This window comes from Mytilus californianus, unplaced genomic scaffold (assembly GCF_021869535.1).
Source record: "Mytilus californianus isolate M0D057914Y unplaced genomic scaffold, xbMytCali1.0.p SCAF_2, whole genome shotgun sequence".
NCBI lineage: Eukaryota > Metazoa > Mollusca > Bivalvia > Mytilida > Mytilidae > Mytilus > Mytilus californianus.
In genome coordinates this window covers 24,507,906-24,527,249 of record NW_026262668.1, presented here as the reverse complement: position 1 = coordinate 24,527,249, position 19,344 = coordinate 24,507,906, and the positions used below count along the sequence as shown (strand labels likewise).

Here is a 19,344-nt window from a genome sequence, read left to right as displayed (position 1 = left end):
CTAAAGGTCATAACCACGTGTTACACTGGTCTTTGTAGCAATGTATCAAAAAAGAAAAATGGCAAGTGGGTTGTTTTACTTCTTTATAATGGCTTTATGATGTGCACTGTTTTTTTCTTTTCTTCCTCTCCGACTAAATGAATAGAAATGTTCCACATTGCAACTAATTACCAGTAAAATAATATATACCATTAATATGTATATATGGTATATACGCAGGAAAAAAGCAAGTCTGTACTTTTGAACAGATGCTCAGCTCCTTTCATAAAAATATAAGCATTTTTCAGTGGTTGTCGTTTGTTGGTGTGGTTCATAAGTGTTTCTCGTTTCTCGTTTTTTATATAGATTATACCGTTGTTTTTTCTGTTTGAATTATTTTACACTAGTCCTTTTGGGGCCCTTTATAGCTTGCTGTTCGCTGTGAACAAAGCGCGGCTCCGTGTTGAAGGCTGTACTTTTTACACATTGTGACTTGGATGGATAGTTGTCTCATTGGCACTCATACCACATCTTCTTATTTATATTTTACAATTTTACGTTTAAATCGATTGTAAAATAGTCACAGGTTTTGAATGTTTTGAGGTCACATTCGTTCTATGCGAGACTTAAAGTAGTAAGATCAAATCGGCTCCTTACTGCATAAAAACTGGGATATTAAATTAATAAATGATCTCAGCCTTACGCCTAAACCTTTCTTCATTTATTTCTTAGTGTTTTATGGCACTTTCTCTGACATAGTTTTGGGAGTAAACTTTCAGTTATGCGTAAATTCGTTAATAATTTCAGGGGATAAAAAAATTGTTATTTGTGTCTGCAGATGCAATTTTTTGGAGTGTCAAAAATATTTAAAACTTTTTACATACTTTACTTGCTCAACTTTTGACCAGATGCACATCAACCAATTTTGACAGCCTTTATGCTAACTATATTATAATTAACGACAGCTAAGAAAATCTTGAGAAGTACAGCATGCAAAATATTAAAACTGAGTCTGTTCTTACTCGCTGCCAAAGTTCTTTGACCCGTTCAGTACGTCAACATAAATATTCTTCATCCATCAAGCTGCATACCTGTTTCGTTGCTAAAACTTGATTTTTACCTTGGAAAGATTTCCGAATACTGTAAATTACTCTGTCACTTCTCTTTAAGATCAGTTTCATGTCATTTTAAATGTCAGTTTCACTTCTTCCGGTTTAATTTACAGAAGGTTATTGGTAGACTAATCGTGAATGAAAAGGCATCAGTTTGTATTCCTTGGATTATCTTTGCTATAAAACAGCCACATAAAAAATATATGCTCTTTTTTATCTGAAAGTTTTACACCAAAAGGTTAATTTGGAGATATTTCATCTATCTTGTATGCATCTTTGCGGAAGCAGTGTTTGAAACGATATTTCTCCACGTGTAATTATCATCTGTAAACTCATTTGTTAAAAATCCTTCAATTCTTCGTTGTGGATTTATCATAATTTTTGACAGAGCAAATTGAGCGCCTTTCTCATCTAACGAAACGAAAAACTTCACAGAAATGATAAATATTTCACACTATGAGAATAATGTTTATCTTCAAAAACTCAAACGTTAATACAAATGTTTAGTTATATTAAAAGTACAACATTCCATCAGTGGGAAATCGCATTCAACCATAACGGTTAAAAATTGCACAAAAGAAATCGCTATGTCTGTTTCCTCGCCGAATTTTATCAAGCTGTTATAAGAATAGGAGTGGTATATTCATGATCGTGGTGAAGTTTATACATCCAGAAATTAAATAAAATGAATGAGAAAATATGAAACTTTCATTCTGTTTGATACCTTTTATCTCATTTTTTTGTTGTCAACAAGTGGGTGACAAGGACAAAGGGGAATAACTCAATGTCATATTTTAATTTTCCTTGTCCCAACTAAAATTGAACTATGATTGTAAATTTAAATCAAAGGCCAAAAAATCCCACAAAATAAATGTTCTGTAGTTATAAAACTAAGAAGATGTGGTATGATTGCCAATGAGATATAATATAATATGTAGTCAGACTCACAAGCCAAAAACCTTCACTGTAAGACTGACACATGCTGTATTATTGCCAGTTGAAAATAAACAGAAAACAGATATACCCGACAGCAACCAACTACAGGCTCCCCCTTCCCCTGAAAAATACTTTGAGAGACTTTAAAGTTGAGATTTAGATTGAAGTTTCAATATTAAAGTTAGAGAATCGTGGCACCAAACAACACCCCTCAGAGACAGATGTGTGATAGTCAGGATCGTTCAAGGCACTAGTTTTTAGAAGCTGGGTAATTTCAGGTACTGGTACGTCCTGACTTTGGACAGGCACATAAAGAATGTGGCGGAGTTAAACATTTTTTGAGCGCTTAACCCTCCCCTAACCTTCGACAATGATGTACATAAGAACAAGCTGTAAAAATCAGTAAGAAATAACTTGACTAATTAAATCGTCACGAAGACTGAATGTTAGAAACTTGTAATCGAGTAAGCAGTTTGACGATGTAAAGACGCGGCTGGTTGCATTTCAATCAGATTTAGATCTAGAACATACGGGACATTTTTTTTGCATTAAATTGGAAGTTTTCAATCCGATATGTGTTACTCAGCTTAAAGCCTGTATTTTTACTACCATTCTCTACAAATAATAACCAGCAGAAAAAAAAACTAATTTCAAATCTGTCGGGATCGACAAAATAACATGCTTCAGTTCTGTGAATTACCTTACAGTTAATTTTATATCACCATGACAGTCGTAAAAGATATTATATCATTGGGACAATCAAAAGCATCAATTCGAAGAAATCAGACAACAACATGACAAAAAAGAAAACCGACGGAAAGATAAACAACCAAATACCACTTCGAAAACTAAATATGGAATAACTGGAACTGCGCATTGTGCTCCTGTTGTGCTAGCAGTTGTTCATCCTCCACTAGTAACATCCGTCATGTTGCCACGTTGTATGTATAACAAAGTCACTGAATACTCTCTTTATGTCTTTTTAACTGTTTAATGTGAAGTGCTTATCCCATTCGTCACAACTCGGCCGATTCCGTACCTCGATAGATAGAGATAAGCGGAGTCACCCGAGGTTGGCCGATTGGTGCTTATTCGAGAACAGCTGCCTTTCACAGAATATATACCTGCAGTTACTTATCAGTTTAGGTATTTGTACTTTGTACTTGATGCAGAGCACTTTCAATGAGGTTCTATGCTACAGATCTTCCATAAAAATATTTCCTTTTTCTATTTGAAATCATTTCGAAAACACACGCGTTTAAGGCAGCATTTGAACAGCTGACAGTATTTGGCATCTTGTTATTAATGACCTGTCATTTAGCCTAAAGAAGTGACACCAAGGAAACTATAAGAAATTTGATTCAGCGAATAGGCTTGACTTATGCAACTGTACACCATATATATACAACTGCATTGGAACTGAAACTTTAATATCAATGTTCATTGTTCGTGCCTTGCAATCATTACATGGATACAAATGCAGTTATTATTTCATGGGCGGGCTAAGTAAAAGTTTTTTTTATATGATCACAAATGCAAATAAATATAAGTACGTAAACCTTTCAAACTGGAATATCTCTTATAACTTGAAATATTTAATTGTAAGTTACAGTATAAACTATTTGATAGAATAGAAAATGGAAAGGGGGAATGTGTCAAAGAGACAACAAACCGACCAAAGAGCAGGAAATAGGCCAAGACCACCAATGTGTCTTCAACGCAACAAGAAATTCTCGCAACCGGAGGCGGGCTTCAGCTGGCCCCTGAATAATAATGTTTACTAGTGCAGCGAAATGGATGCCACACAAAACTCCGAAACATACAAATGAACCTCTTTTTTTTTGCTATGTAACTAACATGATAGTTAATTAACGATGAACTATTTCTTTCATTAACATTTTGTTTTAGTTCTGGTGATAATCAATCTCCAGTGTTAGATATACGAGAGATAGGATGTATTTTTAGATACCATGCATGTGGTATTGTATCTGAAGGCAATGTAAATAAATGGCAAAAAAGCAACAAAACAACCTCACGTGACCAGATTCAGTATTAATCATTATATCCAAAATCAATGCGACGAACGATATAACCAAAGGAGAAAATTTAATTATATATTGCTTAATTTTGTTTAAATTTCAATCAAATCAAAGCAGGTGCATGGACTATGCAAACATACAGAATTTTGATTATCAAAGAACATAATTACAAAAAATATAATTATACGAAACAGCCAAATATATCTGGTGGAGAGTCGTTCATTGGCAAGCAAACCACATCTTATGTTTATATTTATGTTTACTTGTGTATTCATTTTTACTTGTAAACATGTATTTAAATTTATGTTTACTTGCATATTTTTGTTTATGGTTACTTGTATATTTTATATTGTTTATGTTTACTTGTTTATTTGGAAAAGCTACAAAGACTTAAAGTTTCAAATGTTCAAGAAAAAAATATGTCAATCTTTGTGAAAACCTTTGTAGCACACATTTTCCTCCTATTATATTGAAACCTATGGTATATAAACGGAAACTTGAACACAAACAATCATTAGCAAGATAAGATCTACAATAAGTCAATTGCCAAAATCGCAAGACATTCGCCCTGAAATGTCGTCTTTTACCAATTTGATTGCTTTAATATTCTTTTGCTGTCCTCTGGAAAACTATGACAGATAGAGAGAAACTCTTGAGATGCAACATTGATCAGCTGGTTGTTTTATTCAAATTTTTTTATGTATTCAAGTGTAAACACAAACATTTCAAATTTAGTGGGTTTAATTTTTGTATGTTAACAATTAAATGCGTTTTAGAAGTGATCCAGAACGTATTTAAATAAACAGATTTAAAAATTGGAATTTTGCAGTAAAAAAGGGGGTGGTTGTTTGTTATTCGGTACAGAAGATAAAAGCTGACTTAGAAATTGTAGAAAACAGTATGGAATGTTTCTAAAATGAAATAATTAAGATGTTTCTAAAACGCCGAAATCTACAAAAGTTGTGAATAATTCGATAAATTATGAAAGATCTGCTATCAACACCCAATTCCCAATGTTGACAGGACAACTTGACCAGTTAGGGAACGACCATTTAACTGTTACACAACAACAATCTAGCAGGACTATTTAAATTTCCGTACTGGTTTTTTTTCCGGATTGTTAACGATCATCGTCTAAAAAAATAAGGCTTATTTCCCCAGAAATGTTAGTCAGCATAGTTGAGTGTTTTGTTTGTTTGTTTTGTCTCTATTTTTGAGTGTTAAATATCAAAAAACGAGGACAAACCTGACAAGATACATGTCATTACAGAGCCAAATCATCATACAACTAAAAAAAATCGGCCTCCTACTTTTGCAAGCAATTATTCATGTACTAACTTGTTTTAAGAATAAACAGTAGACTAATACTGACAATAAAGAAACATGTAAGCATACAATTCAAGTCCTTGGCCAACACAAATCTGAGAAATAGCGGCAGTATATCGACATTTTATGTATCTTATTTTCAACGACTGTTGAGTGATTGACGTAATCGAAAGAGAAAATGACACATTTTATGCCAATCTATTATCTCAACATTTACATTTACAAAACAGCTGCAAATTATGATTAATAATGGTTTATTCAATACACAGTATCAAATGCAGGAGGATACTGGAGTCTTTTCTCGGGGAGAGTAAAGATAATATTCTTAACTCTGAAAAAAAATCCAGATATGTAAATTCAAAACACCGGCAGCATTAATAAAGCACTAACAATTGACCTAGAAGTAATGCAAAAACGAATATCGTCGTGTTCTTAAATCCCCAAGTAAAAATTGTGAGTTAAAGCTGTCAATGATACTGGAGTTTTTTCTCTGTGAGAGTAAAGATAATATTCTTAATTCTAAAAAAAAAATGCAGATATGTAAATTCCAAAACACCGGCAGCATTAATAAAGCACTCTAACAATTGACCTAGGAGTACTGCAAAAACAACCATCGTCGTGTTCTTAATTCCAAGGACAATGGCGAAAAACAGCTGTATTCCGGAACCAAACCAGTCATTTACTATGAAAGTCATCCGAATCAAGATCAAAATACGTAGCAACAACGCACAAATGTTAGACCCAAAAAAACCATAATTTTAACAACATGTCCTTGAAATCAAACAATACAAAGGCGAAGAATTTGATAAACAAAACTAACAGCCTGACCTACATCACATAATATCAGGAAAGAAGTCATTTACATGCACTTTATGCGGAAAATTATCATGTCGGTGTCTTCTGAACAAACTATGATAATCTAATAATCAGTTCCAGTCTTCACAAGGCCAATTTTTGTTGTAAGTGACTCATTCTTGCCATTTGATTTTTTTACAATTATATTTTTAACCTGTAAAATGAATACCTATTAAAGCAATTTTTTTTTACATAAATGGGAGACAACTCCCATTTGATGAAAATGAGAAACTTGTATGGCATCTATAATTTTTATTGTTAATCGCAAAAAGCAGTCCACAACTGATACTACTTAAAGTCTTGTATATCAGTAATAATGACATTCATATGTATCCATCAATTTCATATTTCATATTTCTCAAAGATTCTCACTTTAATGAATTCCATCATTTGAAATTTCTCATTTTTAAGATCCGGTATTTTTGTAGCTTACACAGACCATGTAGATTTTAGACATGATGTTTCCTTCACATATAACCGGAAGTAGCACAATTTAACGCACAAGCGGAAGCAGCACCAAATATCACAATATTTATTACAAAAAACCTGGAAGTATTCCTTTAAAATATGTTATAATAGTAAAGAAATTTCTATTTACTTATATATTGGCAACTGTTCCGGTGTATTCGATGAGACAAATTCCACAGACACTCGAATGAACCGAAACAAAACAAGACAAAGTGCACACTGAAGAAATCTAAAATACGTGTTCATTTGAATACTTTCTGTGTCGAGGGATACCATGATAGATAATAAATATTTATCCTAAAACTATTTTATATAATTTCCAAAGTGAATTTCATTTGAAACATCCTTATTCCTTAACAACCAACGTAGAACTGCGGGCAAATTTAATATGTAAAGAAAATTAATACAGATGTGAAGGATTACACATAGTATAGGGAAAAATATATCATGTTTTAGTATTAGGACGTTTAGTCAATTGTTCTAGACAGTAGGATAAGTCGTTTATATAGCTAAAACTGGTCATTACTTGGCCATTAAAAACCACTTAAGGCTATAAAATAATTATTTGCACACTATGATAAATTACTTTCGACTGAAAATTCTTGTAAATGAAGTTATTTTATGTTATTTTAATTTGAAATTGTAGATTAATGACCGATGAGAAGACCGTATTTTCTCAACCCTTCAGATAAGTCCGATGTATTCCGAATGATTTATAATCTGAAGAAAGACAACAATTTCAGCAGAGGTCGATACAACTCGATTTCTCGTTCATCATGTTTTCGTATGTAAATTAGACGATAATAAAAGTGGAAAATGATTACAATAAATGTGTTTAAACTCAGACTCCTAATTATATCTGTTTGCACAAGATACGATTTGTTCTTCCCGGGAATTTTTTATAGGGGGAATTGTTATTTTCGAATCTGTCAAGATGATAAATTATTATTATAAAAGGTCGTTTGTCATTTTGGAAGTCGAGTAGACTTAGAGATTCCCCATGGTTTATTTTGTTGTCGGATTTAGACGTTACTAGAGGTATAAAGTAAACTATTGCTAAAAATTTGTGATTCTTACAAGTATTCGCTTATGGTGATCTTTTTCTTTTAAAATGCCTTCAAGTCATATATGTATACATTCTTTTGGATTATTTTTTTCTCTGGCGAAAGGTAAGTTCAGTTCGTTCAAACATTTACATGAGAATAAACCGTCTCTAGGACAACCGCCCCTTGGCAGAACTTTTGCTAAAAATCGCTGTTGTGGAACATTACCATGTATATGACAACATTGGCGGTAAAATGGCTGCCACCAGTGGGAAATTGATGGAGTTCAGAAAATGAAATTTATTTCATAAATAAATGTCAATAAATTCTAAATATTTAACCTTGTTTTAACAAAAAAACATTTCAAAGACTTTACTTGGTATTATTTCCCAAGAATAGAGTATCTACCACAAATCTGCGCCTGCGTACAACAGCAGAATTTGATGCTACAGTTGGTATTAAATATTTAGCAAGAATAAAAGAATCAACAAATTAGTATAAACTGCAACTGTGTTTTCCTAAGCTTTTGTATCAATTATAAATCTATTCGATATTTGAATAAGTAAACGTACTTATAAAAGTAAGGAGATGTGGTATGATTGCCAATGAGACAACTTCATTCGTTTCTACAAATCTTCTGATAATCTTCCGAATGTTAATAAAATTAAATTCTTAAATGTTATAAATGGATAAAATTATTTATTATTTAAATTTTAAAATGATTTCAATTTTCAAGATAACGAAAAATATTTCTTTAATCATTCAGAACCGGAAGGGTCCTATAGATTCTGCATTCAAGTAATTGTTGCTGTGCTTTTTTTAATTCAAAGTGCAGTCCAATTTTACAAATCTACAATATAAATTCAATAAATTAAGATCTGCTTGCGGCTCAAAATAAAAGAAAGAAATATTGATAATATGTACATGCCTTCATCTTGGACCTCTGGCTTCAATTTCAGATTTTCCGGTTCAATTTGACATCAATACCTTGCTGTTTGGTTCAACCGTACTATCGGACGAGCAAAACAGCCTTTTATTTATTTTGGTACAGAAATATATAATAAAAAAACAAACGATTCAATCATTGATGCAAATGCTCGATCGTTTATAAAACCTTAGCATTTCATTCTGCACACAACACTCTATACTATATACCAGTATTTTTTTTTATGAAACTTCAATATCTTATTTTTTTTACAAACTGACTATTTTATAACATGCCATACTTAATGATAATGACCATATAAGAAATTTAAGTGTATATATACTAGGAGACAGATTAATAAAAGCAATTTTTATTTATTTCATGTATCAGAATTATATACTTTGTATTGATTTATTTGAATAGATTTGTTTAAACTATGTACATGCCTATTTTCTGTCTATGAAAAATTTGATGTTTTTAAATCTGTGTCAACAATAAGTAAGAAATTCCAAAACATTAACTTTTGTTTTAAAGGTACCCCTAAAATGAAGTTAAATAGTTCCGTATCAGACACAATACTTTTTAGCATACATCATTTGGTATCTGTTTCACAACTCTTTTATTAGAACAAAAATGGCAGTGGCCCAGATTTTAACCCGAACAAATGGAAAACAAACAACTATTTATTGATAGATAAAGCAATTGTAAAATAGAATTTGAAGCAACTTAGTTTACATGTATCATTTTATTATAAAAGTCAAGTTTTATCCAAATTATATCTTTTTCGCCAAAGACGTCACCTCAATACAATGAGGCGGTAACAAAATCTTTTTACATTTTTATTTTATAATACACAATGTTACTGTGTAAATGAATTTTTGAAAAGGTGGAGAAAGACATGCTTACCTAGTCTGGAAACAAGTCTTTAACTTTTACACTGAAAAGAAAAAGAAATCAATTAATTAATTTGTAAAATAAAAACATATCTTACGCGTATAAAATATTTTACAAATTCGCTGACGTCTTTATTCCATACTTATAAATATTTTGTTCTTACCGACTGAATATTCTTGTTAATATTTTTTAAAAAAAAAATTTCATTGTATGAACAGTACTCATTGTGAAGAAAATTTCCTAGATTTGAAAATATGAAATATACTTTTTTTAATTTATAGTGATTTATTTTTCATATGATTCAAAAAATATATACTTAACTTCATATATCCAATGTTCAAGATATTTCTATTGATTTCTAAAAATAACAATCATAAACAAAATGAAAATTTTTAAATATTTTTTCTATATATTTAGGTATACATTTATTTCGTGTTTTCTTCAAAACTCCAAAACTAATTTTATTATTAAACATTTTTGAATAGTCCGAAACCATTATTCGACAGTTTAAGATGAAACTTTTATTAAAAGAGATTGTTTTGTTTTTCTAAACAAGTTTAAATAATAAAAAGAAATATAAATGAATGAAAAAAAAAGAAATATGTTTTATTTTATATGTAGTTGTTTCAGTTTTTCACTGTCATTCAGACACGTAGAATTAACTTCACTCTAGTAAAGTTACAATATTACACTGTGGGAATTTTTTTCTTAAAATATCACAAATTTTAATAGACTATAAAATACATGAAATAGAGGTGGTGAAGAAGACAAATTTACACGGCGACGAACGCCTCTATAAACAGTAAAATATAAACCAGTCTTGTATCAAGTTAAAATAAATATCATCGTTACAAGAAAAATAACAAAGTGATTGTGTCGTCTGGTAATTCGTAAAAAGATCCCCCATCCGAACAATGTTCATGTCAATCAAATGTAAAAGGATATAAACTGCCGCAACGATCCAAGTGGTACTATCGCACAAAATAGCTCTATCAAAATACAACTCTATTTATGCAAGCCACCTTTTCAAATGTTGAAAAAATACGAAACTAATAAGTCAGAATTGTTTGTTGGAGTATTTAGACGTTCAAAGAGCAATTTTTCCACAGGGGACTATTAAATGACATTTGAACTTTATACCCTTTTAATGTCAATCTTAAGTGCGAAACAGTTCACAAGTTTTGCATATATATGGTTACTAGAAAATTTGAGCAACGGCTACTGCTGTGACATCAAAGATCACAAAATAATTAGAATTGACCGAGTTAATTAAAATAATGATTCTAAGTAGGTTTTTGCTTTCAAACTCTTTTCATTAAGGGTAATAGTATTAAGCCCTTAAAACTATTAAGGTCTATAAAACAAGACAAAAATAAAGAAAAAGGAACTTTAATTGACAGAATGTCTGTGTTCCGTGAAAACAGTTTTGGTTCATTTTAATACCAAACGATTAGGAACAAAAATCAACGCACAGAGAAACTTAAAGAAATTTCCTTCAGAAGTAGCCAGCTTATTTTTTTAAGTTAATTATTAAATGTTCTAATTATAAAACTTTGATCTGCGAATATACAAACATATAAAAGAAACTTGATTCTACAAGTCAAATTTTTTTTATCATTTTTTTTATCCTAAAAAATCTTGACAAGTTTCGATTTCCTGTCTCTTAACAATTTTTTTGTCATCAACATTTGCGGTTATTTGATCACAAATAAACAGCAGGATTCGGGTTCCTTCTGCGTTTTTGAATATTTGTTTTTCCATTTTAGACAGGTAAAACAGTTGATATTGATGAATACGACATTAATTTGACCTGAACCCATCTCAAACTGCCGAACCTTTTCAAAACATGACAAAGATTTAAATAAAAGACCATCTTTCTCATTTTGTTTAATGTAAATTTCTCCACCCTTTTCAAATCATTTTAACTGGAGACAAACATTTTTTTAACGAAGATCATTGATATGTCACTCTCTTGTATAAAGAGGTTCGAAAAGTGTATATTATCTACAAGTCTGAAGATGACACGCGTACTTCTGTCAAATAACCACATTTCAGAAGATTTTTGAAAGCTATCATTGAATGTTTTGAAAATGTAATGCAGATTTGAAGGAGATGGAATATTCAATTAAATTGTTTGGGGTATTTTCAACCGTGTTTGACATGTCAATGAAAAGATATGTAAAACTCCTGTCCTGAAAAGCTGAAGTGTAATCATAAAATTTCAATTTGGCCTTAAGTGGCCTGTCCTTTAAACAAAATTGCACCTAGTTACACTGCACCTGAAAATAAGGTGATGCGTTCTCTTGCTTAAAGTGCAAAAACCTGCATGGTAGTCATTTAAACCATTAAGATTAACCTACTTAATCTGGATCATACTTTTCATTCCTGATGCAACTTATCTTTTTAATATCTACTTTTGGCAAATGCAAAATAAACTGACTTTAAATCCCAAAAGGAAGAAATTTCGTTACGGAATACGCCTATTTTGTCCATATTTCATTTTAACAGAAGAGTACATGTTAACAGAATGATGTACTACTGTACATATACAAGAATGAGATGTAGCAAAGGTACATTGCTCCAGTAGGTCTCACAAAAAATCTTTATTATAACTGAAATCATCCGACAAAGCAACCGATCTATAAAAAATGGTTCTTACATATGAAAATAAGAAGATGTGGTATAATTGCCAATGAGACAACTCTCCAACAGAGACCAAACGACGTAGAAGTTATAACCACTATAGATGACCGTGCTGCCTTCAACAATGTATGTTTACACTTTTGGACTTACTAAAGGGGTTTATTGGTTAAGTGACAGATTGAAAACGATTTTACGGTGTAAAAAGACCTAAATCTAAAACAAGAACATCCAAAATTATCAACCAAACCTACAGAATCAAATAAGATCAGGTTAAAGTTCAAAATCAATAAATAGCAGATGCAGATAAGATATAGGTTTACTCTGTATGTAGGAACTTGATATATACATTATGGGACAGTTCAAACTGTTCAAAAATGTCGTGTTTGTGAGCGTGTGTGTTAGTTTGCGTCTGGGTTGGTTGTTTTGCTTTTTGTTTCTGTCATTAGAGTTATCTTGTCCAGATACTGTCCTATACATTTTCATATTTGATTCCTCTTATAGCTTTGACCAGTATCTTCTACCCTTTATTCCACAAGTAAGAAATATAGCTTTCCAGGAACTGCTGATCCGTCCAGAGCACCTGAGTTCATTCCTAGTTTTTGGTGGGGTTCGTGTAGATCATTCTTTAGTTTTCTATATAATGTTGTTTGTCTTTTCATGGTTTTTCTTTTTGTCTGAGTGTTTTCTATCTTTCTTCGACTTTAGGCTTTTGATTGTCACCGTTGCGCCTTCTCTCATTTTTATTTTTGTTTTGCAGTGTTCCTTAATAGTTCATTTATTCATGGATTTCTCTGTCGGGATAGATAGTTTTATTTATCTGTTTATCAATAGCAATTGACATCGACGTTTTAAAGCAACTGCAATGTGCACTGAAGATTGTCCTATGTTCAGCTGGTTCTTGAAAAAATAAATTCTTTAAATTAGAATTTTTAAAGTTTATACGATAATGACATATGCTATAAACAGACTTAATCGATCGTGCTAGTGCAGAGAGTTCATGGAATCGTATCCCGTTATTAATCTCAAATGATTCACAACATATTATATATATAGGACAACATTCTCGTTATAAGCAGATGCTTGTGCAATACAAAGGGAAAGCTAGATCCGAAGTATATATTAATTATGAAAAACGATAACTTAAAACAAAAAAAAAAGATATTGCTGCACAAATAACGCATCCAACCAAATATAACAGCAACACCCCTCTTCATACTATTGTTTGTAGATATTCAAAATGTACTCTGTTAAACGAGTATACTTAAATAGCGTTACATGTCGATTTATTTTTGAATTGTTCTTTTTCGGAATAATAATCGTCTATGTAACCTTATATGAAAAAGCTGTAATTAGATTTTGCATACTACCAGATTGATGTCATAACTATAAGCACGTCAGAAAGCTTCGTACTTCTAAAGACTTTTTTCTGAAAACTCATCTAGACATGTAATATATAAAATTACAGTCAAGTGTATCGTTAATTAATTTCTTTTATCTGGATATAGTTGTCTAATCGACAGTTACAATAGCATCTGTTGAATAATTTAAACAACAATATTACTGAAGACATGCAAGGTAAACACGCCTATAAGTATTCATAATACGAAACTACGGCAATAAAGAAGCGCCTAATTGTTTTAGTACGAAAGTGGAAAAAATTTAATACACATAATAAAATATGCATACCCAGAGACATATGAGACTGTATATGTCTCTGTTGTACCATATCTTAAACGGGAATAAGTGACTATTGAATGCAAGTAATAAAAAACAGCATCCGATGCGGATTTCGACATGCGTTGAAATCGATATGGTTGGATACCGGTATTGTATATGGGACTTAGTGGAAATATGAGTAAACATCAAACTAGTTAATTTGCCAACCAATATATATTTGGACATAGGATCTTATTTTGACTAAAAATATTCAGTGTAGAGATTTCTCTTTAATGCAGTATATAAATTTTACAGTTAAAACCAAAACATTCAGACCAGACCTGACAAATATCATTTTACGAAAAAAATACCCCCCCCCCCCTCTTTTCCGGTTAAGCCCTTATTTCATTTATCATCGGTTAATATTCATAAACATCGAATAATCTTCTTCATCGAGGCTATTCGACAAAATGTTACAATAGTATGATTCCATTTCATTGAGGGAGAAAAACAGCATACCATTGTATTGATGTTTACTAATCTTGAACTTAATCCAATAAAATGATTTCATTGATGCGTGTCATTTATTGAATTTGAGAATTGGAATAGTACATCCGATCTTACATTTATGTGAAATTGACATACCTTGAAAGCAATATAAAATGGTTTCATCATTGGAAAAACCACTTTATTCTGACATGTACAATTATGAACTACTTGAATTATTTTAGTGGTTGATTAGAACAAGCTGATATTGATGTTAAAAATATCAAAGAGTTCGTTCTGCGCATGATAATGTACATATTCGCTGTAATGCAGTAAATATGTCATACTGAGCTATCATTTTACAATTTCCTTAAAGTACAATATATATACTTTGGAGCGTAGATTATGTCGTGCTGTATTCTATATAATATGTTATATTGTGAAACATCAACACAATAAAGTACTTTTACGGTCTTTAAAATGGATACATGTTTGCCACAGGGACTGATCAACCAATCAGAGTTCTTATTATTTCTTTTCATATTTCAAGTTTCGTTAAACTTGAACTATTTTCTCTTTAGACAAGCCATTTTGTGTACTTTTCTAAAACATTTACTACAACCTTGTCGCCCCTTATTTTTTGCAGCTTATTTTGTTGGGACTATTTTCATTTTTGTTAAAAGAACATTGTTCTGGGACCTTTGTTCCAACTAGTTGAATAAACAGCTTGGCCATAAGCGCATGACACGCTTTATAAATAAGTATACTCAAGTTAGCACCTGGTGCAGTAAATTGTGAACCGTTTAATATTATTATAGTGCGCGACAAGTGGAACAATTGGTCCGAGGACACAGTAATCGTCCTTTGGTTTTCGTTGTCTTACGAATATAGTCCCTAGTGTGAACAGTGTATAACTTGCAAATTTTTTTCATACACTTTCCCAATTTATTTCTTGATATTTTATGCATGAAATATTAAGTAAGGGAATGAAATTACATGTTAAAAAAATTTGGGGGATGAATCTTTATGTTTAGTAGTGATTTGGTCCAGTTAAAAAAGGTCAAAAATTAGTATGTCTGAAGCTGTCAAACTGAATTTCAGACCACCTTAACATAGAATTGTCCATAGTTTGAGTTAGAGCTGGTAGACTTTTCTATAATTTTGATATTATTTGTCCCAATAGTAGTACACTACACTGTAAAAATCTTTTTGAGATAGAGCAGGTGCGATTTTTTTAATTTGAGTTCATTGTCTAAAAGAAATGCACTACGAAATAACTGTGTTCTCGTGTCAATTGCCTTAAATCTAGTAGTTAAAGTCCCATAACTCTGGAATGACAAAAGAAAGTCGAAACATAGATTACATTACGACAATCTGGTTGAAATACATATCCTGTGTAATAGCTTCGCTCACAAAGACAAGCGTGGACACAGGATCTGTATATTTAATCAGATTGCATATACAAATCACAGTAAGTGTGTGAAGCTTCAAGCCTTCCGGAGCACATGAGATCACCCCCAGTTTTTTGTGGGGTTCGTGTTGCTCAGTCTTTAGTTTTCCATGTTGTGTTTTGTGTACTATTGTTTGTCTGTTTGTCTTTTTCTTTTTTAGCCATGGCGTTGTCAGTTTATTTTTGACTTATGAGTTTGAATGCCCTTTGGTATCTTTCGCCCCTCTTTTTCAAGCAATTTGGTCTGAGAATACTAGACATAGTTCGCGACATGTGAAAATTGACATAAAAAGAAGAACGGGTTGTTGTCAGATCCTTGTAAACAAAGAGTGGACTCTGTCCTTTAATCGGATTAATTATTTGATAGCTTTAGCTTAACCACGAGATATCTGTGAATGTCATACAATATAACCATCCAATATGTTATATTCATGTTTTATTTCTTAAAGGAAATTAAGTTGAAAGTGATTGGTCTAAAATCCCCTTTTGGTTTGATATTTACAGTTATAAAATTATGGGCAAGGAAGGTATCCGCTTAGCAAAGTAGGGAACCAGACGAACTTCAAACAAACAAACCAAAAACAATACCACCAGTATGCATGATAGAATTACATGCATTTTAGCACTTCATGCAAAATGTAATGGTCACTTGTTTTCATTTCGTATATATGTAAAAAAAAACTATCACCATTCAATTCTTATAAATATGTTATTCCTTTTTTGTGATCAATCTTTAGTTTTCTATACTGAGTTTGAATATCCCTTTGGTATCTTCCGCCTTTCTATTTGAATCTGAAATTAAACTTTAAACGCAAATCTTCGACTTAAATTGTCAAATGAGATAAAAGCAGCCCCATTCCACTTAAAATCAATCATAATACGAAATATATATACAGCTGAAATTTGCACATGAAAATGACGATTTCAAAGTATAGATAGCTCGTAAAACATTCATTAAATTTCAACCATTATTTTACATGTTTATCATAGGATAATAACTCTTGTTAAATATTTATATCAATTATTCATTTACACTTATATTGGTCCGAGAACACAGTTATTTCGTAGTGCATTTCTTGTAGACATTAAACGCATATTAAAAAGATCGCACCTGCTCTATTCAAATAAGATTTTTACAATGTAGTTTACCACTTTTGGGACGTGTTATATCAAAATTATGGACTACTCAGGTCAGCTTTAACTCAAAATATGGACAATTTTACATTAAAGGGGTCTGTAATTCAGTTTGACAGTTTCAGACATACTAATTTATGATCTTTTCAAACTAGAAAAAAATAACTAATTTACCAAAAAGTTCATGCCTCAAAGTTTTTTGTTCCATGTAATTTTATCCCCTTTCTTGTTATTTTATGCAAAAAATATAAAGAAATAAATCAACGAATGCATGAAAAAAATGCAAGTTATACACTGTCCACACTAGGGATTATATATACATTGAAAATCAAAGGACGAGAACTTTGTTCCCGGACCTATTGTCAACTACTTTTTTTAAATGAATAAAATTCGGGATTTTAAAAGCATAATCGTTTGTTAAATGCTTTTTAGGACTTCCACTTGTTTTCATTTCGTTAAATAGAAAGAAAAAAATCTCAGCATTCAATTCTTTTATTTACTTTTTTGATAAAAAAAATCATGTTATTCACTTTTGCAAAAGAATGAAATTCGCGATTTTAAAAGCATAATCGTTTGTTAAATGCTTTTTAGAACTGCACGATGTACACGAACAATGTGAAAGAAATGTGTTTATTAACTAGGCTGCTGACGGAGCTTATAATTCTAGTATAATCGTTAGTTGCTTTCATACGGCATATGTTGCTTTCATGAATCCGAAATGAAAAAGAAAATGATGGAATCATATTATTCGTCTTTCAGCAAATAAAAGATCAGCATTTGTATAACTTAAATGCTATATTACCTAATAGTGCAACGTTGCAGTGGCTATAGCAACTTGTGTTTTCTTGAACTAATGCCATTGCGAAAATTCTGTTCCAAAGTATTTAAGCAATATCTCATACAATTAGACCAATTCAATGAACCCAAGCATAAATATAGTATTCTAATAGAAAAAAATGTATTCCTAAAGAATTTTAAAATGTTTCTATCGTAAAATTGTACATGTGCGTTTCGGACTTACATCGAACAATTACTAAGTAAAGGCGACAGTAGTTTACCGATGTGCCGATCGCGTAAATCGATTAGGATTGACCAATCGATGTAATACAAAAACAAAGGTAATCACACGAACTTATAAACCAGTATTCGACACCCTTGTTACTTCATCTTGCACCTGCGGGCAGAGTAGGTTCTATACATGGATAAAATGTATAATTGTCTTATTTCTAAATCCATGCTACCTTATATGGTCAGGCTGGTAAAATATCATCCAATTCAATATCTGATTTAATATCTGGTCCAATTATTCTAATACCTTATATATTTCGGCAGATGCACTGTATCAAACCAAAAATTACGTCAGACGCACTAATCAATAACTGTACTATATACATTTTATGCTCTTTATGAATATTAAGAACTAAACAATATCATATGAGTGCAAAACTTTTTTGAACTTGCAAAATTTCAATTGATTGTTGCCGATATTATCTAGTTCTATCGATATATACTGGCATGTTGAGTTCGGGAATTATATATACTATACATCATCAAGATATACTAACGAATTAAAACAATAAAAAACTTTTAAGGCACGCATCATTAATGGTAATTTATCAGCATCATTTGCAAACAACCGTTACGCTAGGGATCTTTGTCTGTTGGGATGTATAAATACTCATCTAACATCTATTCCATCCTCTACTCATTTAGAAAGAGTTATGCATCGTAAAACCAGGTCGCGTCGTGAATATTCATGAAATATTTGTCCCTGGAAATTTAACATTAAACTAATGATTCTAGGTCGCCACGATTTAATTTATGTTGTTTAATCCTGCTTAATGCTATAATCATCGTTTCATATATTCAATTCACCATAGTATATTTTGTTGGGTCAGTGAAGTATGCGCAAGACATGATGTTGTTTCGATATCGGTATAGACGATATCGTATCGATATCAACATACATATGTTTTCCAGCAAACACAACATCAGCCGTCGATATTGGTTCGAGCTATAAGACATGTTTAAATCCTGAAACGTTTCTTATTAAATTGTTAAAGTTGTTGATATCGTGTCGATATCGACAATTTATCTTCCAAATGTTTATCTGGTACAGTTTTTCATAACAATTTAGTTTCTCCTTGTTTATCTGTTCAAACTGTCGATATCGATGATATCGATTACATATCGACATTTAAAACATCTCTTTATCTTGTTCTCTGTTTATTTCATATAATTTAGTTTGTGTTCTTCATTAAATTTGGTAATTTAGCAATGTAAAAACACACGTCTTGTTTGTTCTTTCAATGAGTATACACTATATTCATTTGATAATGTTGTCGATATCGACGACAACTAACCGATATATACAAATCATGTTTCAAATTCTATCTGC

At 31.4% G+C, this 19,344-nt stretch overlaps 1 protein-coding gene across 1 annotated transcript in view; it reads right to left on the bottom strand.

Annotated features, from left to right (window-relative positions):
• LOC127729515 (homeobox protein Hox-D3-like) overlaps positions 1–19,344 on the bottom strand; it is a 49,747-nt gene that overhangs the window by 18,905 nt on the left and 11,498 nt on the right. Inside the window, exon 2 of the mRNA XM_052237349.1 lies at positions 9,590–9,620. The gene's annotated coding sequence lies outside the window, so the exon portion shown is untranslated. The remainder of the gene's footprint in view (positions 1–9,589; positions 9,621–19,344) is intronic.